The 26,145-nt window shown below is 41.0% G+C and overlaps 1 long non-coding RNA gene across 1 annotated transcript in view; it reads left to right on the top strand.

The window, feature by feature from the left end:
• The window catches only part of LOC143443210 (uncharacterized), a 60,194-nt gene extending 34,235 nt beyond the window's left edge, over positions 1 to 25,959 (top strand). The window contains exons 2-3 of the long non-coding RNA XR_013111976.1: positions 20,015 to 20,123; positions 25,453 to 25,959. This is a non-coding gene — a long non-coding RNA (uncharacterized LOC143443210). The remainder of the gene's footprint in view (positions 1 to 20,014; positions 20,124 to 25,452) is intronic.
• Positions 25,960 to 26,145: the final 186 nt, after the last annotated feature.

Below are 26,145 nucleotides of genomic sequence, written 5' to 3'. Positions count from 1 at the left end.
ATCCTCAATATCCCACAACATCAAATATTCAGCCAAGATTTAATTCTTCATGTAAAACTAAAGAGGCCTGTTCACCTCATCCATATGCAAATTTGCTTTCATCATTTATAAATTATAATGTGGTATATATACTGAAGGATGCTTTAAGATTAAATTCTTCCTGATTTATTATCAGTAGAGGTTTTATATCTATTTGCTATACCTACATACCCAGGATAGTGTAAAATTTTCTCAAGCAAAATGAAGTATGGTTTAAGAGTTATATACATACGCCCTAACTTAGCTCATCCTTGGCCACAAAAATCAAGTGTGTCTAATGGACACAAAGGAGGCTCGTGCCCCTGAGGAACAGTCCTAAGGGACTGGAAGCAGGAATGGCAGTCAGCATCCTTGCTGAGCACTGACTAAAAGCCTTACCCATTCTACTCAGTGAATCTGCGTCTTCACCCCAAGTGAAAAGGGCCTCTTACCTTCTCTGAGAAAAACTCATTTCTCTTGTCCTAAAGAGAATCAGGAAGAATCTCCAAATGACGCCTTATGAACTGCCTACTTTTTCCCTCAGCTCTAGGACATTCCAACAACAGTAAAACTTGAAGGTGAAGAGACAGCTTAAAAGAACCATTGAAAGCTAAAGTATGAGAGAAAGGGTGACAGCTCAGTGGGTAAAGTGCACGCTACACAAGCATGAGGACCCGGGTTTGATCCCCAGACCCCATGTAAAAAAAGACATATGTGGTGGCTTACACTTGCAGTCCCAGAGCTGGGGAATGCAGATTCTTAGGGCTTACTGCCTGGGCATCCTAGGCCAGTAAGGGACCCTGTTTCAAAACTCAAGGTGGATGATGTCCTGAGGAACAACATTTGAGGTTTGTCTGAGTCTTACAGACAAGTATACAATCTTACACACATATAAACAATACCATTCCTAGAATAAAGCATCACTTGACTTAACCCCAACTCTCAAATAGCCAGGGTCATTTAGTCCTTCAACTCTGTGGAAAAGAACAACAAAATGTTAATTCTCAAAATGTTTGAACCCTGTTGGGACATGGTGGAGAAGAAGCTTCTCACACCAGGAGTCTTGGATGGAATAACATGAATGCACTTTCATCAGTAATTACTCTAAAGTAGCGTTGTCTCTAATTAGTGACACTTGGAGGGATCATCATAGTAATTTGTACTTATCAAAGTTCCATCAGAGAAAAAGACAGATACAGAAATTCAAAATTTGAAGGGAGACTCAATGGCATATTTGATTATAGGCCAAGAAAAACTGTGGTACAAAAAGTTGTTTTTAGTTTTTGATTATGATTATGATTATTGTGACCAAATACATGAGAAGAAACAGTTTAAAGATTTAGCATTCATTCTGGATGATAGTTGTAGGGGATCTATATAGACCATCCTTGTGGGAAGGGCATGGCAACAGGGGTTCTAGGCAGCTGGTCACACTGAATCCATAGACAGGCAGCAGAAATGGATGCATCCTGGTACCGAGCCCACTTTCAATGGGGCTCACAGTGATGCTCACACTTAGGGTGTGTCCCATCTCAAGGAGTTCAGTCTTAGACATGCTCAGAAGCTCATCTTGCAGGTGACCATAGATGCTGTCAAGTTGCCAGTCAGTGTTCACCATCACATTTTTCTCACATAACTAGAAGTTTCTGGAGAACCATGCATAGCTGATGTGGCTGCTCTCTGGTGCCAAGAAAGATATAGGCTCCTTCTACAGAACTGCTCAAGGACTTTTTACTGGAAGATCTTCCTCCTTACATCTGTTGCCTTATAGCTACAAAATGGCTGCCAAAAGGCCAGGTAGTAGCAGGTTCTATGACAGAAAAGGAAAATCCTTCCCAGAAACTCTCAGCCCATTTCTTACTGGCCAGAACTGTGTCCAATGACTGATTCTGAGGCAAAGGAAGCTAAATAAGCAAATGGTTTGGGTTAAGCTCTTTGCTTCCAATAAGTCAAAAGGGATGCACGCTTGGTGGTCGACAGCACTTCCTGTCATAGAAAGATCTGGAAAGTTTCACTAATCACCTTAGATCCAAGGAAGTCTGACCAACTGATAACACTGACCTGTGGGGATATGGAAAACCTGGAGAAAGACACAAACCTATAGGACCTTAGTAGGGTCCAAGTCAGAGGTAGAGGACTAAGAATCAGTCACTGACTAAGCATTTGAGACCAGCTTTTTATTCATTTTAATAATGAATCTGTAATCAACTGTTACAGCTTAATTTTAGTTAGAATGATATTCTTCTAATGGTTATCAGAATAATACTGAACAAATAGTAATTGACTATAAAGGGGCACCTACTAGCCAGGAAAGACATTTGTTTCAGTTGTTGTCATTTATTATTATTATTATTATTATTATTATTATTATTATTATTATTATTGTGATGATGGTGGTTTGGTTTGGTTTGGTTTTGTGTTGTTTTGTTTAAAACAGTGTTTCACTGTGTAGCCCTGGTTGGCCTGAAACCCAACGGAATCTTCCTATCTCTGCTTCCCAAGTGCTGGAATTAAAGGCTTGGGTCAGCACACGCAGTCAGGGAAGCCATTTGTAAAGAAGTAGCCTGCCTAGTCATGATTTTTCTGTCGCTAATGCCTTCTAAATGGCATCTCTGACAAATCTATCATTTTTTTTTCTGAGGGAATTTGTAAAAATAGTTTCCGCCCCTCTGGTTGATTAGAGATAAATCAGTTGAATCACCAAGTTGCCACCGATACTACAGACCTACCAAGAGGAAATGACGTCACTTGGCCAGAGGGCGAGGAATGTGAGTAGAGACGGGTCTAGTCTTTGAGAAACTTGTAAGAGCACTAACCAGAGAGACGCTGTCTGTAATCTGTGGCATTTGACTCAGAATGGAACTGAGAACTCAAACTTTCATGGGAAGGAAAAGAAACAGAAGAGAAGAGGAGGAGAGGAAGGAAGGGAGAAAGAAAGAAGAAGAAAGGGAGGGAAGAGAAGAGGAGAAGAGAGGAGAAAACAACAAAATAGAATAAGTGTAGCATAGGTCTATTTTATGCAGTAAGGGTTTAATTGTTTTAAGAAACTTTCATTTCATGTGTGTGTGTGCGTGCACACACACACACACACACACACACACACACACACACTGGACACAATGTTAAACAAATTGCTTTCTGTGAGGAGGTGAGTTGTGGCCAAGAAAATTGGACAAGCCAAGGCACAGCAGTTTTAGAAAACCCAAGAATAGTTCTTAGTACCATTGTCCAAAGAGAAAACACAGCCTTGAAAATGATCCAATAGTTCAAAACAAGACATGAACCACAGAAAGTTGAAGTCAGGGGCAGTGGAGGCAGGGTAAGCAACTCCAGTAGCAAAAATGCTTGAAACCTTGGGGAAAAGACAGTAAATCTTTATCCCATCATGACAGACCTCGATTCACATTGAACTGGAGAGGATAAGACTCTTGAGAACAAGGATTAAGGACCACATGGCACCAATTCAGGCAACAGTGATCAGCAAGGATTCCACAGAGCTGGAAGACTACATTCTGACCAGCCATCTATTAGGGCTACCACCTGGAGAAAAGGGATCAGCAGTTAAACAAGACCATGCTTGCAAAAGTCACATGTAATTAGCTGTGTTTATATGCCCAAATTGACAGTTACTGCCTGGTGTTGTTTTTATTCTTTGCAAGCAATTACTTCTGTTGTTTTCGAAAGTCTTCGGTTAAAGAACACTGTCAGTAACTTTTAATAAAAATACCTCATAGGAGGACCTGATTTGTTTTCCAGAACTTAACAAAAGAATGAATGCCCAGAGAATAAGGACTCTGGGACCATTTTACAAATGGCACCCTGGAAAAGAACCATACTTGTTCACATAGGTCATGTGAGTGCTCCAGGAAAGAAAACCATCCCGCATTCTATTCTGTAAGCACTGGTCTTGTGTTCGTGTTGGTGAGAAGCTGAGAATGTAGGATCTCCCACTTTCAGCAACAGGAAGAACTGGTCTTAGCTGGCTGAACCCCTGTGAAAGCAGTTGCCTCTCTCTCTTCACAATCCCTTTCCCTCACTCCATTCCCACTGCTTTGGTAATGGCCCATGCTTTTGACTTCGTGTGAAACAAGAAAGTCACTAACCATTGTACCACAGTAACGCTTTGCTGTCATCACTGAGGAACTGAGGCCGTGGCTCTCTCCCACTGGTTATGCCTTCTGTCCTTCTTTTCCCTGCTGACAATTGCTTAACCAAATCTTAGCTGCATAAAAATATTCACAATGTAAAAAGTGTTTGACCAAGGGTCATGGTGTGTGCATATAGTACCAGATTCCTGGTGAGCTGAGACAGAATGATTGGGAATTTGAGACCACCCTGGTAGACAAAGAAAAGTCCTGTCACCTAAAAGATGGTAGAGATTTGTGTAGATTCTAAAAGATGCCTTTACCTAAGTTGCATTTCTTGGGAGAAAATCCCTCTTAAAAGACAATAGTAAAAACTTGATTAGGTAAACATCTAAACAAACTTTAAGAGACAAAAAAAAATCAGTCACTACTCAGAAAAAAAATGCCAAAATAAAATTACATGTATCAATAAAAATACCATAATTTTGTATGCTAACTTAAAAAGAAAAAATGTCAAGACAGAGAAAAATCTTTGTCAAATTTATAGCAATTAAGTCCAACTTGTCTTCTTTTTTGCTCTCTCTCTTCTCTCTCTCCTCTTTCTTCTTCTTCTCTCTCTCTGCCTCTCTCTCTCTCTTTCTTTCCCCCCCATTTGTGTGTGTGTGTGTGTGTGTGTGTGTGTGTGTGTGTGTGCATGCTAGTGAACCACATTTCCAGACTATGAGGGCTACCTACAATGTACTGTAAGCCCCACCACAGAAATGGACACATGACAGGAGGAGTCTTCTGGAGAGTGTTGCTCTAACTAAGGTCCCTATGATCCAAGAAGAATCTGCTGTGTAATGTTAGTCAAATGAAACACAAAACCAAAAATCAATGTAAAGAATTCAGAGAGGAATGACCAGTCGAACAACCAGTTAGTACAAAGTCCTTGCATGAAATATGCAGAGAAAGGAACGGGCTGTCTATAGCATAAGCACTAGAGAGTGCCTTCTGTTGTAAATGGTGAGTGATGCACAAACATCTTCCTGGTGAACCATAATAGTTGAGGGCCCATTATATTTCTACTTTTGTGGGTTCTGTACAATGAGAAAACCTTACGTTAGAGCTGATTGGTTGACCATTACATCCGTTTCCGAATCCAACATAGATGACTACCTAGGACTAGATACTATAAATTCAGAAACAAGATTGCTATTATTTATGACAGTGATTCAAAACTGGAGTTAGTTCATAACGCCAAGAGATAAAGAAAATTGGATTTAGAAGATGTGGATATGTACAGTCCAAGGTTTCTCTTTTCCGTCTTCTACCATTTCCAATGTCCCAAGCAGTTCCAACACTGAGCCAAGCATGCCTGCTCTGAACATGACCCAACACAAAATCACAATGTACTTAAAACAGAATGAGTTTTTTTTTACATTTTTTTTCTTTTTGTAATTTGGTTGTGTAGGTCTCTGATGTAAATGTCATAGATGATAATTTTGTGTCAAAATGTCAAAAGGTTAGACAGGCTTCCTAGAGTTTTTTGTTGTTGTTGTTGTTGTTTTTGGTTTTGGGTTTGTTTTTTTTTTTTGTTTTTTTTTTTTTTTTTTTCATTATCCGAAGCCTAAAATGTGCAGCAGTAAATGCTGATTTCCAACACATGAAACTAAAATTTTATATATTTATTCACTTACTGATTGATTGATTGATTGATTGATTTTTTTAATGCATTTGATTGCTTTGGTTTTGTTCTGTTTTGAGACAGGGTCTTCCTGTGTAGCTCTAGCTGGTCTGCAACTTACTATGTAGAGGAGACTGGCCTCAAACTCATAGAGATCCACCTGTCTCTGCCTCCCAGCTGCTGGGATTAAAGATATGCACCACCACACCTGGCAAAATTTTTAATATAATAATCCAGCTGGTATTTTTCAATGTCACCATTCCCATGTGGTGGCAGAGGTTAAACGTGATCTTCATAGAACTTTTTGTTTTACCAGGAAGTTGTCTCTAGGCGTTCACTATGTTGATGGTGTAGTCAGATTCCCCTGCCTGTCATCATTATCTATTGTTATATCTAGGTCAGTGGTTCCCAACCTGGGGGGTCACGACCCCTTTGGGGGGGCAATGTCGAATATCAGATACCCTGCTTATCAGATATTTATATTACAATTCATAACAGTAGCAAAATTACAGTTATGAAGTAGTCATAAAATAATTTTCTGCTGTGGGTCAGCACATGAGGAACTGGGTTAAAAGGTTGCAGCATCTGGAAGGTTGAGAACAACAGACCTAAGTGAACAGTTGAACAGAGCTGGACAACTTCATCAGGACACAGGTGTCAGTCTTACTGACAAGAAACACCTTAGGCAGCTAACATACTTCTATCATGTCCTTAGAGGCAGTCTAACAGATACTTCTGGGGATTCCAGAGCAGGCACTGACACAGCCATTAGGAGAGATGGTGTTAGCTCCAGAGGACCCAGTTCCTTCTTAAACTGGAGAACTGGTCGTTAGCAAATTTAGCACAAAGTAAATGAATATAATAGGTCAAATGAAGCCTCCCTGGAGCACTAGAGAAGAGTCATGCTCGCCAGGAGGGACGGCTTAATTAGTACAGCATTTGCCACAGAAGCAAGAGCAAGCTCCCAAGTTTGATATAAGCCTGATACAAAATTAGCATAAAAAGTCTGTGCTAGAGCATGTACTTTATAGTTTTGGTGATGGCATGCAGGGAGGCAGAGACAGTCAGGTAGATCCCTGGAAACTCATTGGTCAGGCAGCCAACCTGGTGACATTCTAGGCCAGTAAGAGAACACAACTCAAACTCAAGTTAGAAGGACATTCTAGGCCAGTAAGAGAACACAACTCAAACTCAAGTTAGAAGGTAGCTAAGGAATCATCCAAAGTTGTCCTCTGACCGGAGACACACACACACACACACACACACACACACCTGCACTCACACAAGGACATGTTACACGTTTAAAAAGACCCATCATTGTGCAAAATTCTCTTTTTTTGTGATGATCACACAGCACTGTGGACCAGTAAATTCTGTTCATTTAACTGAGTGTTCATCAATTGAGAACTAGCCAGCAGCTCTCAAAGTATGTTCTGACAAGCCCTGGGAGCTCTTGAAATCCTTTCACAGGCATCAGACACCTTCCCTTTTCTAGCTAGTAAAAACACAAAGGACGAACTAAGGTTACCATCAAAAACACTGAGAACTAGACTGGAGAGATGCCTCAGTGGTTAAGAGCACTGGGTGCTCTTGCAGAGAACCTAGGTTCAATTCCCAGCACCCACATGGCGATTGACAACCATCTGTAACTCCAGTGCCAGGAAAATCTGACACCCTCTTCTGACCTCTGCAGTTTCCTACATGCATAAGGTGCTCATAAACTCACATGGGCACATATACATAAATAATAAAACTCACACGGGCACGTATACATAAATAATAAAACTCACACTGGCACATATACATAAATAATAAATAATCTTTTAAATTTTGAGAAGCTAACACACATCTTAGTTAAGTTGGCTTTTTTTTTCAATATTGTTCCAAATAGGCTTGTGTTTCTTAAACCTGTTTTTTTTTCTTTTTTCTTTTTTACTTCATAAACTGCTTTAAGAATCTTACTGATCCTCCAGATTAAGTCCTAGCACATAAACAGTGGTTGAGAACCTACTAAGTAGAGAGGGTTATGTAAGTTCACCAGAACCAGAACAATGTCCCTCTGTAAGTCCTTTCCTAGAGACACTGAGGCTGTACTGGGTGGACATCATGAAGTATATACAATAGCCTTGTGGATTTAGATCATGAAGGGGGGTTTGTCTATCTCTGAGACTATTCGAAATATACCAAGCATTCATTAGACAATTGATCCATTTAAAAGTGGAATGTAGGCAGGCAAGATGGCTCAATGAATAAAGGCACTTGCTGCTAAACCTGATGACCTGAGTTCGAACCCCAGAACCCACACAAAGTTGGAAGGAAATAAATGACTTCCTAAATTGTCAACTGACCTACACACACACACATACACACACACACACACACACCATGGTACCAACACCCCCATCTACATGTACATCTTACACACAGTAATAATAAATAAAGTTTTTAAATTTCATTACTGAGTCTTTCGACAGTATCTTCAAATATCAAAGGATTCTGTCCCACACAGGTCAAGTTAGAGAGATTTCACATGATCCAAGCATATCATAATCTCTATTTGCCAATTCATTGCCATGGCAACAAAAATGCTGCCCAAAGATAACCAAATTCATAAAGTCTCTCAATAAACAAATTACAATTAGCAAATTCTAGTTAGTTGCTTCTAACTGTCATTTGTTTCATGTTATTAGAGATGAGTGTGTTTTATTTAATGAAATAGTGTAGCCAGGAGCAGTGATCCATGCCTGTAATCCCAGTATTCAGGAGGCTGAGACAAAAACACAGCAAAGTCAATGCTGTCTTAATTAGGCCAACCAAGCTAGTCAACAAGCCTCCAGTCAGAAGGAGATCCTGTCTCAAAAAATAAGACAGATAACTCCTGAGTAATGGCCCCTACCTAGGTTGGCATTATGCATGCACACCCTCACACACGAACACATGTACCTACATAAATAGGTACCTACATAAACATATAGCCAAAAAAGGAATGAGATTATGTCTCCACTTTTGTTCAAAAATAAATCATTGTCTTGTTAAATGCAACTGTTTAATAAATACAGTCCATCAAATGGTAGCCATTTCAACACAGTGGATATAGTTGGATTGACAGTAAATATGCATAGCAACTGTACTGTTTATTACCTGAATTTTCATAGCACAGTCAAGAGTAAAATGAAGCAGTAGGTAGACAGGACGCCTTCTTCATACTGGACATGGTGACTCTCACTGAAGCCTTCTTCATATTGCACATGGTGATTCTCACTACTTTGTGGGGTTTTCCAAAGGAATCATGGCCAGTCTTGAAAATAAAACATAAATTCCCATGTTTTTTCTCTTCTTTCCTTACCTTAATATTTCTCTTTCCTCCTCCTCTTCTTTTTCTTCTTCCTTCGTATCCTTTCATCGTCTCTGTTCAATAATATGATGAACATTCTTCATCTGATTTTTTATTGCATTTTATTTAGTGTGTGAACACGTACCGAAGCCATGGGATACAGACCAGAGCACACCTTGTGGAGTTCAGTTCCCTTTCTATTATGTGAATCCTAGAGACTTGACTCAGATCACTAGCTCTGGTCCCAGCTTTCTCTAATGTTTTTCCTTTAATTAACTTATTTATTTACTTTATATCCCCATCATAGGCCTCTTCCTCTCATCTAGTCCCACCCCCTTCTCCTATTGCCTCATTTTCTTCTCCTCAGACAAAGGGAGCTCCCCCCTAGTACCAACCTGCCCTGGCACATCATCAAGTCTCATTACGACTAAGCTTCATCCTCGTCTACTGAGGCCAGAAAAGGCAGCCCAGCTAGGGGAAACAAATCCAGGGGCAGATAACAGAGTCCAACTCAGAGACAGCTTATGTTCCAATTGTTGGGAGACCCATAGGAAGACCAAGCTGCACATCTGCTATGTATGTGTACAGGGTATAGATACAGTCCATGCATGCTCTTTGGTTGGTGGCTCAGTCTCTGAGAGCCCACATGGGCCCAGGTTAGTTGGCTCTGTAGGTTTTCCTGTGGTGTCCTTAATCTCTCCAGCTCCCTCAGTCCTTCCTCTGACTGTTATACAAGGCTCCCTGAGCTCTGCCTAATGTTTGGTCTCTGCATCTCTTTCCATCAGCTGCTGGATGAAGCCTCTCAGACAACAGGTGTGCTAGGCTCTTGTCTGCAAGCATAGAAGAGTATCATTAATAGTGTCAGGGGTTGGCTTTCTCCCAGGGATGGGTCTCAAGTTGGTCCAGTCATTGGCTGACCATTCCCTCAATCTCTGTTCCATCTTCATCCCCGCACAAATTGTAAGCATGGCAAATGTGGGGTCAAAGGTTTTGTGGGTGATTTGGTGTTCCCCTCCCTCTGGTGCAAGTCCTGCCTGGCTACAAGAGGTTGCCACTTCAGGCTCCATATCCCCTACTGCAAAGAGTCTCAGCTAGGGTCAGCCCCATACCTTCTAAGGAGCCTCCCCATTCCAGGTTTCCTGCTTGTCCCAGAGATGGCCCCATACACACCAATTTTCCTTCTCTCTCCCAGCTCTCTAACCCCCAACCCATGATCTCCGCAGACCTAATTCCTAACCCCTAGTTCCCTTCCTTACCCCTCTGCCGCCCAGTTCCTTCCCTCAATCCACTTCTGATGTCTATTTTATTTCCCCTTCTGAGTTAAGCAGCATCATGATTCAAGCATCATCCCTTGGAACCTCCTTATTACTTAGCTTCTTGAGTTTGTGGATTGTAGCATAGTTATCCTGTACTTTATGGCTAATGTCCACTTCTAAGTGAGTACATACCATGCATGTCTTTCTGGTTCTGTTTATCTCACTCAGGATAAACATTTTTTAGTTTCATCCATTTGCCTAAAAATTTCATGATGTCCTTATTTTTAATAACAGAGTAGTGTTCTATTGTATAAATGTACCACATTTTCTTTATCTATTCTTGAGTTAAGGGGCATCTGGGTTGTTTCCATTTTCTGGCTATTATGAATAAAGTTGCTATGAACATAGTTGAGCATGCGTCCTTGAGGTATTGTGGAACATCTTTTGGGTGTATGATCAAGAGTGGGTCTTGAAGTAGAACTATTCCTAATTTTCTGAGAAACTGCCAGATTGATTTCCAAAGTGGATGTGCAAGTGTACACGCCCATCATCGATGGAGGAGTGTTCCCCTTGCTCCACATCCTCACTAGCATGTGCTGTCAACTTGAGTTTTGGGTCTTGGCCATTGTGATGGGTATTGGATAGAATCTCAATGGATTTCAGGAAACAGCTCCCTGCTCACTTCTGGTGACTGTCCCCCAGGTGGAACAGAATGTTCCTGGGAAAAAGGGCAGAGCTGTGGGCCAGCCAATGGAACTTAGGAGACAGAGTACTACCCACCTCTGCTGCCTGGGTCCCCGGTGGACCCTGCAGGCCTGGAGAAGGGGGTGCAGTATCTAACCTGGATCTTCCTGGGGCCCTGGACAGTGTCCTCAAGAAGGAACACAAGGGAGCAGGGGGGAGAGGGAACAATTTGCATCCCCCCTTTTTCTAATTTTAAAACCTGTGACTTAGGACTACAGAAGCGTAGGCAGGAAGATCCGGAGTTTGGAGTAATCTTCATTTCATCTACACAGTGAGTTCAAGGCCAGTTTGGACTACATGAATTAATAAAAATAAATAAGAACCACAGTGATCCCTTGTGTTTACCTGGCTGGAAGTGGATCTCTGTACCACGTTTACAGTGAGAGGAATAACCCATAGAATTTGATGAGGCTAAACAGTGGCCAAACATTAGTCCATATACAGATTATATGATTAAGTTTCCTGTCCAATAATGCTTCTTGAACTCCTGTGAAATGGGTGTGGTCCGCTATTTTTCTGCTGCTATGATAAAATACCATGGCATGAGGCAACTTAAGGTTTTGTTTTTATTGTTTTGTTTGGTTTTGTTTGTTTTTGGTGGGGATGGGGGGGGGTAAGAGTTCCAGAGGCTAAAGTCTATGGGGAAGGATAGCAGCAAGACCCAGGAGCAAGAAGCTGAGAACCCACGTCTTAACTGTGTGCACATGCAGAAACGCAGAGGGAGTGAACTCTCAGGCTTGTCCAGACCCAGTGATGTCCCTTTCCAGCAAAGTTCCACCTCCTACAGATTCCCTGCCAACTGGGAGCCAAGGGTCCAAACACATGAGCCTATGAGTGACATTTCTCATTCAAGCCAGAACATATGCCATCACGAATATTGCCTGTCACTAAAGGCTGATGGGATCAATGGCTCTCAGCAAGATCATGTCCTGCTCTGGTACATTCTCTGCAGAAGGCAAGCTTACACCTGGCTGCGGGTCAGGATGGCATACACCACATTCTTTCCATCGGTGGAAAGCTCCCTAGGTATATGAAAATGCTGGAATGTCCCTCGTGTTTCTAAAAGTTCACAGACTCTTGCGTAGGCAAGAATCAACAGAGCTCCTTATCTCAACAGAGGCAAGTGAAAGCGTGGAATTAATTCGGAAAAATGCGTTCACGTCCAAGGCCCCGATTTCCACTTACTCACTAGGTGAGTGCACAGGCACGCTAAGCATGGTCTGCAGTAGATCTCAAAACTCACCTATAGCTGATAGCCAAAGCTTGTTTTACTTTCTGGAGTATTTCGGGGGAGAGGGAGCATGCGCACTCATCCGTGCGTGTAAACGTAGGACCTAGAGGTCTGCACTGTACATCTTCCTCTGTTACTCTCTGCCTTAATATATTTTAGAGAACTGTGGCAATTTTACACAGTTCATAAATAAAATTGCTGTAGGGCTTGAACTATTGATCTATAGTACACTCATATTGTTGACTTTCTAAATTAGTTTGAGGGACGATTCGGTTGTTTGCTGTATTAGACACATATGATGTTTTGAGTCAGGATCTGACTGAGTAACTCAACCCATTCTCACACCCTAATTCCTTCCACCTCAGCCTCCCTGGTGCTGGGATCACAGGCATATGCCCCTAGGCCTGCCTTGAATTTGTTTTTGATGCTCTCAGAAATGTTATCAGGGCTGGGGAGATGGCTAGATGCATAAGGGAACTTAATGGGCAAGCAGAAGAACCCAGGTGTAAATACTCAATGACTACATTAGAAACTGTGTGTGTGTGTGTGTGTGTGTGTGTGTGTGTGTGTGATCATATAGGCCCATAACCCCAGTACTGTGCAGGGAGGACGCAGGAGGCTCCATGGAGCTTGCTGGTTGCTAGATCAAAGTTCAATGAGAAACCTTGCCTCAAGGGAATCAAATAAAGAGTAATAGACCAATCACCTGACATTCTCCTCTAGCTTCTGAAAGTGTATACAGAGACAGAGAGAGACAGAGGAGAGAGAGAGAGAGAGAGAGAGAGAGAGAGAGAGAGAGAGAGAGAGAATAAATTACCATTCATCTTTAACAATATATATTCATATTTCAAATGAGTCATAATGTGATTTTAAAAAAAATCTTAGAAGTAAAAAACAATCATAGTGGTTCACATCTGTAGTCTTATCATTCAGAAGACTGAAACAGGAGAATTGAGCTCAGTACCAACCTGGGCTAAGAGTGAATACCACGTCAGCCAAAATCTCATAGCAAGATCCTGTCTGGAAAAAAAAAATAAAGTAGAGTTAAAAGATGCTCAACCTTTACTAGCCTATACTCTTTAAACAAATCAAAGTTATCTCCCGGTTCACACAATGACATATCCCTTATAAACACCAGTTACAATCATAAAATCAGTTTTAACAGACCTGTTGAAATAGTTCATAGTACACTTATCAGCATGTTTAGAATATAATACTCAGTATATGGTTAGCCTGTGTGTATGTGTATCTGTCTCTGTGTTTGTTTATGTCTATGTGTGATTGTATATGTTTGCGTGTCTATATGTGTATGTGTGTGTGCATGTGTCTATGTATATTGTGTGTATGTGTGGTGTATGTGTCTGTGCATGTGTGTTTGTGTGTTTATGTCTGTGTGTCTCTGTGTGTGTTTGTGTGTGTATATATGAGGAGTCCTTCAGGTATGCCTATGTCAAATGATCGTCTTGATTGTGGTTACTCAAGTGCTAGCCACTTGGAGTTATTTGCCTGGTTGGTTGGTTGGTTAGTTAGTTAGTTAGTTTGAGCTGTTTACATTGTTTGGTTTTGCTTTTGAGGCAGAGTCTCTCACTAACCTAGACAAGTAGGCCAGACTAGCTGGCCAGCATGTCCCAGAGATCTACTTGTCTCTGCCTCCCCAGCTCTGGCCTTTTGTTGGTTCTGGAGATTAAACTGAGGCCCCATGCTTACAAAGCAAAGACTTTACCAACTAAGCTAACTCCCCAGCCTTCTGAATCCAATTTTTTAAAATTTTCACGTAAACTTATCAGCAAGGAAGAAGGTTCTGAATTACTCATGTTAGGTTTCTTGGCAGCACAGGCAATCTTCCGAAGCAGATCCTGCCAAAACCGTCAGCTCCCACCTGGTGTTGTTCCTCAGAAAGCTGGCTTATCTTTCTATCAGTTGACTAAACAAGAAACCAACTAAAATCAGTTTTTTTAATCAGGCAAATAACTTGAAACATTCAAGAGACAGGCTACTGCATATCAATTATTATTCTAACTGAAGTATGAATATCATGCTTATAGGAAGTAACAGAAGCAGGTTACATAAAGAATAGATTTTTCTGGAACATCTGTCTATAACATTATCATCTACCTTACCTATAGACTGTTCTCATTCTAAGAATCCAATGTTTTAGAGTTAAAAATCAAGAATTTTTACTACCGTGTGTCTCAATTTGACTAAATTCAGCATTAAAAAAAAAAAAAACTTTTTTTTTCTAATTACATGGTGCCAAATGACTGAATTTGCTGAACTTTTCAATTATTTATTTGGGTTGCATGTAGACATATGTTGATTTCACAAGGAATGTGTCATGCATATTAAAGATGATAATTAATCATTGCTTGTTTGAGAGCAAGATCATTTATGCTCGTAACTTCTCTGCCTTCTGGAAAAAATAAATTCAGATTAGAGTAAAAAAAATCATAATAATGTTAGGTTGAAAGCAGCAGTTTGACAGTTCTGCTTTCAATAGTACAGAAATAGTACTGCAGTAATATAAAGAGTACTGAAAATATTGGGCAGATAGAAAAGTAAGCTTAAGCAATCCATGGATATCTTTGTAGCATCTCATATTGCCCGTGCATCGTTTTTCAAGGTCATTGCCTCTGTTCACCCTCGTTCCCTGGGGGAAGTCACCTGCTCTTCTCTAAATATCACTTATAAAACCTCCTGAGTTTCCAAAGTCAGAATGAATCACAGACTCTTCTGAGAGTGTGGTTATTTATCGCACCCCTTTGCCACATTGCTATGAAATTAGTCACTTATTCATATCCTTCTGATCACTTTCTGAAAGGGAAGCACTCACTGAGAGCCTCTGTGAAATACCCACCCTCCATCTACAGGCCTGAGACCAACTGCATCCCTTGACAGGCCAGGATCTTCTTCAGACTTCTTAGAACCGCACATCAGCAGCCCCACCCCAGACCACCCTGAATCCAGAAGCCTGATAGTTCAGAGAAGTATCCTACCAGGAGATTCTTACACTGACTACATTTTGAACTTTGCATCAGGCAGGAAGATGCCCAGATGAGGGAATGAATATAGTGATAAGAGAGCTTTAAATCTGACCTTAGGACTCAACCTCTCCACCCTGAAGCTGCTTTTCCACTGCTGAGCCATGAGAACTCCCACCCAAGGCAAGGGAGGGCAGTAAGCATTGCCTCACTTCCTTTGCTTCAAATGGTCCAGGGTACTGTTTTCAGAAACTCCTCCAAATTGAAAAAGCAAAGACTTAAAAGGTAAAGGAGAATAAGACTCATAGTGCAGGGTGATTTGAAAAGCAGCCGAGAGTCCCAGAGTTAATGTAAATCACAGAGACGTACTGACCCCGCCATTTGTAAAAAGAATCCACTTTGCTATTCCAAAATACCATTACATCATATGGCACACTCAGATATCTGGCAGGGTAAATCCTGTTTCCATAGCAAGGTGTCATAAGGCAGACCCCCAAAAAATAACCCTCAAGATGCAAAAGCCAGAGGGCTGAGGATCAGTAGAGTTTCACACTCTTATCTAAGAGCTAAATAACATCATATCTGGAGAGGTGTTTTATTCACTCCAGCAAAGAATTCTATTCATGTAATCTAGGTACTAGGACTGCAGAAGTAGCCCATGTAAGTGCGTGCCTGGCATGCACAAAGTCCTGGGGCCTGTCTACACTCCTGGCTCCAACACTCAACAAAAACTAGGTGTGGTGGTGGTTCATGCGTATAATCCCAGATGGGAAGGTGGAGGCAGGAGGATGAGGAATTAGCCATCCTCCACTGCATAGTGACTTTGAGGCCAGACTGTGCTATGTGAGACCTTGTCTCTAAAACAAAATGAAACTGTTTTATATCTAATACACACATATAATAGATACTTTACAGGATTAAAAATTAACCACATACAATATTGGTAACTATATCTACATATTAATAATAAATCTTACCATTAATTTCTAGGACAAGTGTTCATTATGTTCTCAAAGATTGGCCTGAAAACATAAAAACTAATAGATTTTAATTTTATATATATATATATATATATATATATATATATATATATATATATATATACTTTACATCCCAATTGCTACCTCCCTGGTTCTCCACACACAGTCCCTCCCCCATCTCCATCCCCTACTCCTCTGAGAGGGTGGCATTCTCCCCTGGGTATCCCCTCACTCTGGCACATCAAGTCTCTATAAGGCTGGGCACATCCTCTCCCACTGAGGCCAGACAAGGCAGTCCAGTTAGGGGAATATATTCCAAAGACAGGCAACAGCTTTTGGGACAGTCCCCAATCCAGCTGTTGGGGGATCCACATGAAGTCTGAGCTGCACATCTGCTACATACATACTAGGTCCAGCCTATGTATGCTCTTTGGTTGGTGGTTTGGTCTCTGAGAGCACCCAAGGGAAATTTTCCATATATTTTTATAAAATTTGTTTTTCTTACTTTAAAATACTTTCTCTATGTTAAGGAAATATATAGAAATAAAGATATAGATGAAAAACACAAGTGAGATCTAAATGGGAATGAGAAATAACAATCAATACTTTTCATTGGTCTCTACGTTTCTGAAGCAATGTTATTGTCATATGTTAACAACCATCGTAAAAAGATGCAACACTCTCTGAACAGAGCCTGGGGAACCTTTCATTTTTCTATTTAACAATACTGCCCGACAAATTTCTCCAGTCTACACTCTATCATTCAGAAAGCCAGCATTTTGCCACATGTAAAATGTAATCTACCTGAAAAACAATGAACAGGATAGCAAAAATGAGAATTAAAAGATCCCTGTAACAGCATCGATTTGAAAGCAACAACATAGCGATTACTCTTTACTGTTAAAATTTTCGATTGGCAATGTTTCTTGTGTGATACTAGCATCCTTTAAGATGGCTGTGTGCCAACATAAAGATAACTGGTAACGGACAGTTACAACCCTAAGATACGCTGCTGCTAATACAGTGTCATATTAGTGTCATATACAAAGTATACACCTGAGGCTTCTCCTTGGAACATATTACACACTGTTGGGCTGGTGAAATGGCTCAGCAGGCAAAGGTGTTTGCCACTATGCCTGACTTCCTAAGTCTGGTCCCTAGGATCCACAGAATGGAAAGATAGAACTTACATTCACAAGTTGCCCTTGGATTCCGCATGTGTGCCGTGGAGCACACATCCATGAGCATGAACACACACACGCTGACATGCACACATATAGAAAACTGTAATGAATATAATCTTAAAAGAGTATGCATTGAGAACTGCATTTCTCAGTGCTTTTATCAGTGTGTACTTACTGTGTATTGTATTGTCTACTTTCATGTGCCGAATTTCATTAGAGATGGAGGTTGTACCCCACAATTGAAAGTCCATATTTTATATTTATACTTTTACCATTTCAGCCTCTTGATGATAATTCTCAATGGCAGAGTTGATACATCTATGCTATGAACTCTTTTCAGACTTCAAGGTTCTTAGGTTGTACCACGAGGCTTTGGAAACCATTCCTAGCAGTGGCTAAAGAGAGCCCTAATTTCCCACATAAGTGTTAATGCCAGCTCATTATTTCTTTAAACGTAGCCAATTTAGTGACCATAAAGCATTACCCATTTTTGTTTTGGTTTATGCTCAGTTGGGTACCACAGAAGTTGATAGAAGCAAATTGCTGAAGGCATTTTAGGGCCAATGAAGCCCCAGGGGAAGACAATTAAACACTAAATGGGAAAGGCACCTTTATCAGAAAGAGGCATTGAAAGAATGCATGGCATTAAGATCAGAAAATAATTTAGATCTTGTGATGATTGTAGGTAGTTAAATCTCCATTGCAGATGTCTATGCAAGCATGAATGCAGATTACAGAGATTACCCGTAAGGTCCTGACGCTATCAGTTGGTGTGAGCATCTGTGACAGGGTTTGGGCTTCCAAGCTCTCCCTTTTACTCTGTTCTTCCAGGTTGAATTCATCCTGATGATGCTCTGAAGTTCAGTCACAGGCTGTTTTATTAGGGCCACGCTTATAGATAGATATGATATGATATGATATAAAAGATATCTTATGTATTGGAGTCATAAATGCCCTTAACAGATGCTAATATTACATGAGGAACATTGCTGGTCTGATGGATGAAGCATTTAGTAGTAAGCAGGGATCAAGCCAGGCCATGACAGGGATGCTGTGATTACCCCTACCGGCACTTGCTCACCCCTCTCTATGTGTGGCTGCCATAAGAAACAGCTGTCATTTTTATAGCATTATTTGAAATCTGTACTCATTGCTTGCTTTCTGCCTTCTGGCATGCTGAATGCCTAGGTTTGAGGAAAATGTCTTATTTTGACCAATTTTACAGTGTATATGAAAGGCAGGATTACAACAAAGACATAAGAAAAATAAGTTAAAGTTTCATATATATATATATGTGTGTGTGTGTGTGTGTGTGTGTGTGTGTGTATAACTCAGATACCAATTTAGTACTATACACTAATATTAAATTATAATATTAAGGTCCATTCTTCTAGTAGATTTAAAGTACACAAAAGTGTGACACCCTGACTCTACCCAGATACAGATTTCTTCTCTACTACACAACAGTACCCAACATGTTTTTCATTCATGAAAATTCTCTTAACTAAGCCTATCTGGGCCCTGGGAATTTCTATGTGGGTGGAGACACAGCTGATACATGCACTGAAGTACATTTGAGGACACAGCTTGTCACATCACATCAAGTGATAGGTGGGTCTGGACTCTCATGAATTCACATGAGAACATGATTACTCAAACCTGTACCCTGTGTCTTCCTTAAACCAGGTCTGTCTTTAATTGACTTGTATCTGGATCAAAGGCATATCATCTCGCCACTCAGTGGAACGTATGGAGACTGTTCTGAATAAGTCATTTCAATAAAGAGTTACTTCATCAAGATTATGCATCCTATCCACTGTGTGTCAGTTGTGAGGAAGGAAGAAAGGGTAGAGGAAGGGAGGGACACGGGGAAGGAGAGAGGAAAGGAAGGAAGAAAGGGAAGGAAAGGGAAGGGAAGGGACGGAGGGAGGGAGGGAGGAAGGGAGGGAGGGAGGAAGGGAGGGAGGGAGGAAGGAAGGAGTGGCTTTTAGTTTTAGTTTTTGTTTTGTTACTTGGTTGTTGTTTTGAAAGGGGTATTGAGGTAGTCTTCCATACCCCAGGCTAACCTCAAACTCACTATACAGCCAAGGATGGTCTTAAACTTCAAAACTTACCGCCTCTATCCCCTAAGTGTTGAGATTACAAGCACAAGCACCCAGCTACGGTAGCGGTACTGTTCCGATTTCATTCTATCTTCCAGAAAGTCTGTCTTCTTGGCCAACAGTCAATTATGTGTCAAACCTGGGGTCCTAGATAACAAGTGCTAGGAGCAAACCAGCTAACCGAGTCTTCTAGAGAAATACCCAAGTGTGCTCTGTGCCCTAAAAGTGGTTTTAGATTTTGATTGCAATGCCCCTTTGGGCTCCGTACAATTCTTATGCTGTGCTGTCCTTGTCCATGAACATGAGGTCTGAGGATTAAATGACCAAAAGAAAAAAAATATCAATGATGATGGCTGAATGGCAACTTAAAGTTACACGATTCTAGAGATGGAAAGAATTTTTAAATATTTTCTAATTTATATTCTCTTGTTTCCAGATGAGAACCTCACCGAGCAAAGCTACCACTGACTCGGATGCATACAAAAATGAGGAGAGCTGGTCTTTATGTGCTGAGGAAGGACATGAACTTTTAAAAAGCAATAAAGGTGAAGAACGTGCACTCCTGTCAGAACCTGAAAGAATAAAGTGGGAAGAGCACAAGGTCCGGGGCAATACAGAAAGGCAGCGGAAATTTAATTAATAATTAATTAATTAGAAATGAAAAAAATAGTTACAATAAAATAAAAAATGATTCAGGTATGGAAGCATGTGTCTGTAATCCCAGCTCTTGGGAGAAGGAGACAGAAAGGTCAGGGGTTCAAGGTCATCTTGGCTGCTAGTATCTTTGAAACCAGCCTAGGCTCTATGAGACCCGGTCACAAAAATAAAACAAAACAAAAGTCTAATTAATTGTTTAAAATAGATTACAGTATAGGATATAGAAAGCCCCCTCCCTCAAAGTCATTCTGTTACAGTTGTGCTTTATAATCAGCTTCCTGAAAGTGAGATCACCATTAAAAACTAAAAGTTGGAATCGTCCCTTCTGCATTGGCATTTCCTCCTTTGAGTTATTATTTATTTTTATCTGTTTATTTAGTTCCATCGAAGCTTTCTTCTAACCTCGCCCTTGCTCTGTAAAAAAGCTTAAAAGTATGCAAAAGCAAGAGAAAACACTAATGTGACCCCATGTTAGATCACTCTGTAGAAGGACTGTCTTGTGGAATTTAACCTTCCTACTTCCAGTCACCACCTCCTTTTTGAAGTAGGCGTCAGACATCAAATATTTTATGCATAAACACATCAGCATCTCTCTACAAAAGATAAGGGCTTTTTAAATGCATCACCACAATGTAGAACTCATAAATACCTCAACTCATTACTCTAAGATTCCCGAACTGACACCACTTGTCCTTGACCTTAGAACTGTGACATACAGTTTGATAAGCACTGTGGTGCTGATTTGACATTTCCTTACATAGTGAGCATTCCTGCAACAGCTCAGATGCTCTGGAGGGGAGGTGGCCCAGATTCTTACCTTCCAAGAGGAAGCACAGAATAGAAGCAGAGAGAGTTCTGGGATCAGACAAGGTGTAGCTAATAGCACAGACCCATTCCGTGTTGAGTGTGTAGACAGAGGCATAAATCCCATTTATCTTTATGATAAGATATGGATGCCTATCTAGCAGAGTTTCTAGAAGGGCTGAGATTAGACAGTTATATTGAAGAATCTGCAGGAGATCTGGGACTGGTTCTGTTGGGTGCCCCTCCCCAACCTCAGGATACCCAAGTCCTATATATAAAATTGCATGGTACAGTGTTTACATACAGCCAGCCCTTTGCATCCCTAATATACTTTAAATAGGCTTTGGATTACTTGTAATAACTAACACACTGTCAGTGCTATATAAATATTTGTCACCCTGTTTTTGTATAGAGGATAATGACAAAGAAAATCTCTGTACATACTAAGTACAGACAGAATTTTAAAGAGTATTTCCAATTCAACTGGGTATAATAGCACATACCTTTAATCCTGACACTTGAGAGGCAGAGGCATGCAGATCTCTATGTTTGAGGCCAGCCAGTCTACATTGAGAGTTCCAGTACAGCATGAGACAGGGAGGGAGGGAGGAAGAGAGAGAGAGAGAGAGAGAGAGAGAGAACACAAGAGGGAACATTTTTTTCAGTCCAGACTAGTTGGTTAAATCCACAGATTCAGATACAGAAGACTAACTGTATCTAAAGGCTTCAGAGACTGACACAAATCAGCAAGCAAAAAGCAATTGTCCTCTCAGAGTTTATAAATACTGAACCACTAATATTCACTCAACTAGACTAATTGGCTTTAATATAAATAAGTGAATATGTAAGTATACTTACAGTCTCATTATTCTCTTTCTGAATTGTACAAAGAATGCTTTAAGAAACAAAGAAAAAGAGGAAGAGAGGAAGGAAGGGAGAAAGGGGAAAGTAAGGGAAGGTGAGGAACAAGGGGCCGGGGAGTAGCTCAGTTGGTAGAGTGCTAGCCTCAGGAAGCTGAAACAGAAGAATTAAAATGCTGTGTTTTGAGGGGTCAGCATCAACTAGAAACACTGTTTCCAAAGAAAGAAGGGCAGGGAGTATGGCCTAGTAGTCGGGAGATTGTCTCACATGTGCAAGGCCCTGAGTTTATAACAAAACTGGAGGAGGAAGAAGGGGAGGAGAAGAAGATGATCTAGTTAATTAAATATTAAAAATATGAAGAGAGATCCATTTTCCACATATAAACTGCAAGTCAAAGTTCCAATGGCCATTCCTATGAAATACTAGGATTTGTTAAGTATGATCAGATTTAACAGATAGTATTCGATGAATTGATAACTAAATTACTTAATGATCGAGGTGGGGAGATCTCTGCCCTGGATGTACTACCTTTATAGAAAAGGCACATTTCAACCGTGTGGACTGATGAAGACCTAAATGCTTGAGTAGCTTTGAGTCTCAGGTTTTCACTAGGCTTGTTTTTATACACGTCCCTATTACCAAGGGAGAAAGCTTTCTATCCCAAAAAAGCCTTTGAGAAGAAGCTGTTGCTAAGTGGTTGAATGCTAGTATATTGCCAAACTCACTCTATCTCTCATGAAGATGTAGCCCTCGATCATAATTCAGCATTCATGTAGCACTAATTGTCAATAACCCTTTGCCATTGCCATCCAGTTATTTTACTAGATTTTTTTCGCTATACGTCTCTGAGTTAAGTCAGATGAAGAAACTAAGGCCATGAATGTTTAAATAATTTGTTTCGGAGAGGAAGGTGATGGGGGCAAGCTGTCTAGAAATCAGGAAGTATCTCTAAACTTCTTATCAAAAGTTTGAAGAGATAGCTCATCAGTGAAGACTATGCACGTTCTGCTCCTGCATAGAACCCAGGTTCAGCCCCCAGCATCCATGTTGATCAGCCCACAACTATCCATTATTCCAATTCCAGGGAATTAAAAAGTCTCCAGCCTCTGTGGGTACTTGCTCTCATGTGCAAAGACACATGCATACATATAAATTTAAAATGATAAATATGTTTAAATAAATAAAGCAAGCGCCAAAGCATACTAGGTTATCCACCATGGCACACTAGGTTATCCACCATGGCACTATCCCAGGCCTCTCTATCATGGACCGCTCTTACCCTGTACAGCCAAGATCACCTGTGGGGATAGTTCTCTTGCGAGCTTAGAGGTACTTGTGTCATAACTCATCTTTCCAGACCTCCTGTAGCACACACTAGTCTCTAAGTGCTTAATCACTATGCACAGATGTTGGTTGAGCAATTAAGATAAGGGGTAAGTGCCCCACTATAGCAGTATCTGATAACCCAATTATCTTAAGAAGGGCCCAAACATTTGCCCATCAGTCACTGCTCATTTGGAGCCTGGATCACATTCTCTCTTGCCTTTTCAAGAGATACCTGTACCTCATCCTTTCCCCTCTGAACCCCCTGCTCTCCTTCTTCAGAGCCTCTCCATTCTCAGTTGCTTTGTCACCGGTACATACTAGTATGTGCATTTATTTCTAAACTCTGCTTCTTCCTGCTTCTTCTCCCCCAGATCCCAAAACATTTCTTTCTTTTCTTTCTTGATCCCCCCTCTTTCCTAGTTTTCCTCCTTCCTAATGCTTTAAAGTGGTCCAGTTCAACATCCCTTCCCGTTTTGTTCACAGCACTTAAGGAGGCACTGCCACTGTGAAACAGCTAGGCATGTTTTGTAGAATCTAGGATATGCCTATAATCCCAGCATTTGGGAGGCAGAGACAGGAGGACCATTCTCAATACCAAGACACCTGATCTACATAGGGAGTTACAGGGCAGCTACATAATAGGAGTCTCTCTCAAAAACCTTGATTAACTGATTAACAAATAAACCGAGTGCCACTGTGGATGCCACCTGAGGACATGCATTGGCTATTGCCTAACAATCTACTCCCCTGTCAAAGGATTGCCCATGTCATCCCTTGGCTCCACCTCCTTTCTCTCTGCTTCCATATTTCAAGTCTCCCTTACTAGTTGATTCCATGGTCCAAGCCTCTGAATGATAAATTCAGAACGGCTCTACCACAGACGTCTTCTCACCTGTCTTCTTTCCCTAGGTTGTGGGTCCCATGCTAGAAGCTCATGAACCTGATGAATATCAGTAACTCAGCCACTCCCAAAACTCCATGGCTAACTCAGGTCTCATGCAGATCTCTGTATTCTGAACCCAAACATCAAATTAGTCCAAGCTTCCAATTAACTGTTCCCTAGACCTGCCCCCCTAAAAACTGCTAGATCTTCCTTCTAAAACATGGTCCTATTCTCTGTTTTGGAGAAGAGCAAAACCTATCCTTCCTGTCAGAAAAGACAGACATCTGGGATCCATCTTTGGTCCTCGCTCCCTTCCCACACACATCCTGGCCTTCATTGAGACCCACTCCCAAGTCCTTTAAGTGTATTCTTATCCCTTTATTCTCATCTGCTAGACTCCAAAATAATTACTACTCTTGCCTAGCCTACCTAGTCCCTGATTCAACTACACTCCGTAGTGAAATAGTCTATGCATCCTGCTCAACAACCCTCCTGTGCCTTCCCATTGCTCTGGGAAGAAATAACCACAGCTTCCTGGCAAGAAACAGCAAAGCCCACAGCCCTGTGGGATCTGACTCCACATCTCTCTGCTTCTCTCTGCACCATCTTCATCTCCTCCCATCATCTTTCCTTTCATTTATCTCACTGTGCAAATTTTCCTTAACCTAAGCACCTCGTATCTGCCAGTTTCCCTTCTAGTGGGTTTTCCTACCATCACAGACCTTCCTACCAATCATTGTGCCTGAGCTAATCAAGGCCCCAAGGTTTCTTAAAGGGGGCCATGCAGGTTAAAATCTTCTGGAAAGTCCTTTTCTCTCTATGGGGTTGAATTCTCCCAAAGAAATACTGACTACATGACAATTCATTCCATGGAGTGTTAAGAGCCTGACCTAATTTCATTTGGTTTTCCCAATCCTGGCGCTTGGGAGGTGGATACAGGAGGATCGGGTACTAGAGATCATCTTCTGGAGGCCTAAGGTCAGCTTCAGCTCCAGGAACCTCAAAAAGCAGAAAGAGAAGAACATGCAGAGACATAGATTTTGTTTCCTATGAACAGAATGAAGATAATAAATATTGGGACCGGTGAGGTAGCTTAGCCAGTAAAGTTACCTGTGCCCAAACCTAAGGACCTGAGTTTAACCCCAGGACCCCAGATGGTAGGTGGAGTGAACAAACTTCACCTGCTTGTCTTTTGTCCTCCACATGTGCACAAAGCAAATAAATAAAAATGTGACATTTTTTAAATATGAAGAATAAATGTTATCACTAATGGGAATGTTTAACTTTCTTTAACTCGGTGGCTTTATCTCTTCATCAGAAAACAATTTTTTCTATTTTTACAGTACTGAGGATCAAACTTCTGTTCTGTTGTATGCTAAACAAGGGGAATACCACTGAGCTACACTCTCAATCCCTCTGCGTTGGTAAGTCATGATTCTGAAGACAATTCTCTCAGAGAAAATGGCTACCCTGATACAAGGGATTCAAAATCTGTTAGCCCAGTGGCTTCGTGGTCTCTACTAGAAGAGTGAGCCCTGCAAACAGAAAGTAGTTTGCATCAAGTCCCAGAGCCAATTACTGGCCGTGAAGGTCACATTCCAAGCACTGTACAGAATGGTCAGTCTGGAACTTGAAGAAGAACTGCCAGCAGGGCTGTTGGCCTGTGTGAAATGTGAATCGTTCATTATGGAGGGCGGCGAGTAGGTTGACATCCAGGGCGTGTAGTGCATTGTGAAATAAGTCAGATAGAAACCATTCTGGAGATGATATATGAATCTTGGTTTATTGGATGCCATTTTCAAGATTACAAAACCCCAAACTAATTTTCTCTTCAACCTCTGTTGATAAGAAGATGTGCATATCTCTGAGATCTAGCCTACTCTCCATCACCACAATAAATATTATGACAAACAACTTAACAACTTAATAAACTGTCTTCTCCTTTGTATTTTCAATGTCTCCTAGAGCCACAAAGAGCCAAAAGAATTTAAAACCCAAAGTGATATGATGCAAATCAGAAGGTCAGAGGAAAGAGA

This window comes from Arvicanthis niloticus, chromosome 8 (genome assembly GCF_011762505.2).
Source record: "Arvicanthis niloticus isolate mArvNil1 chromosome 8, mArvNil1.pat.X, whole genome shotgun sequence".
In the NCBI taxonomy this organism is placed as follows: domain Eukaryota; kingdom Metazoa; phylum Chordata; class Mammalia; order Rodentia; family Muridae; genus Arvicanthis; species Arvicanthis niloticus.
This window is presented reverse-complemented; position numbering and strand designations above follow the sequence as displayed.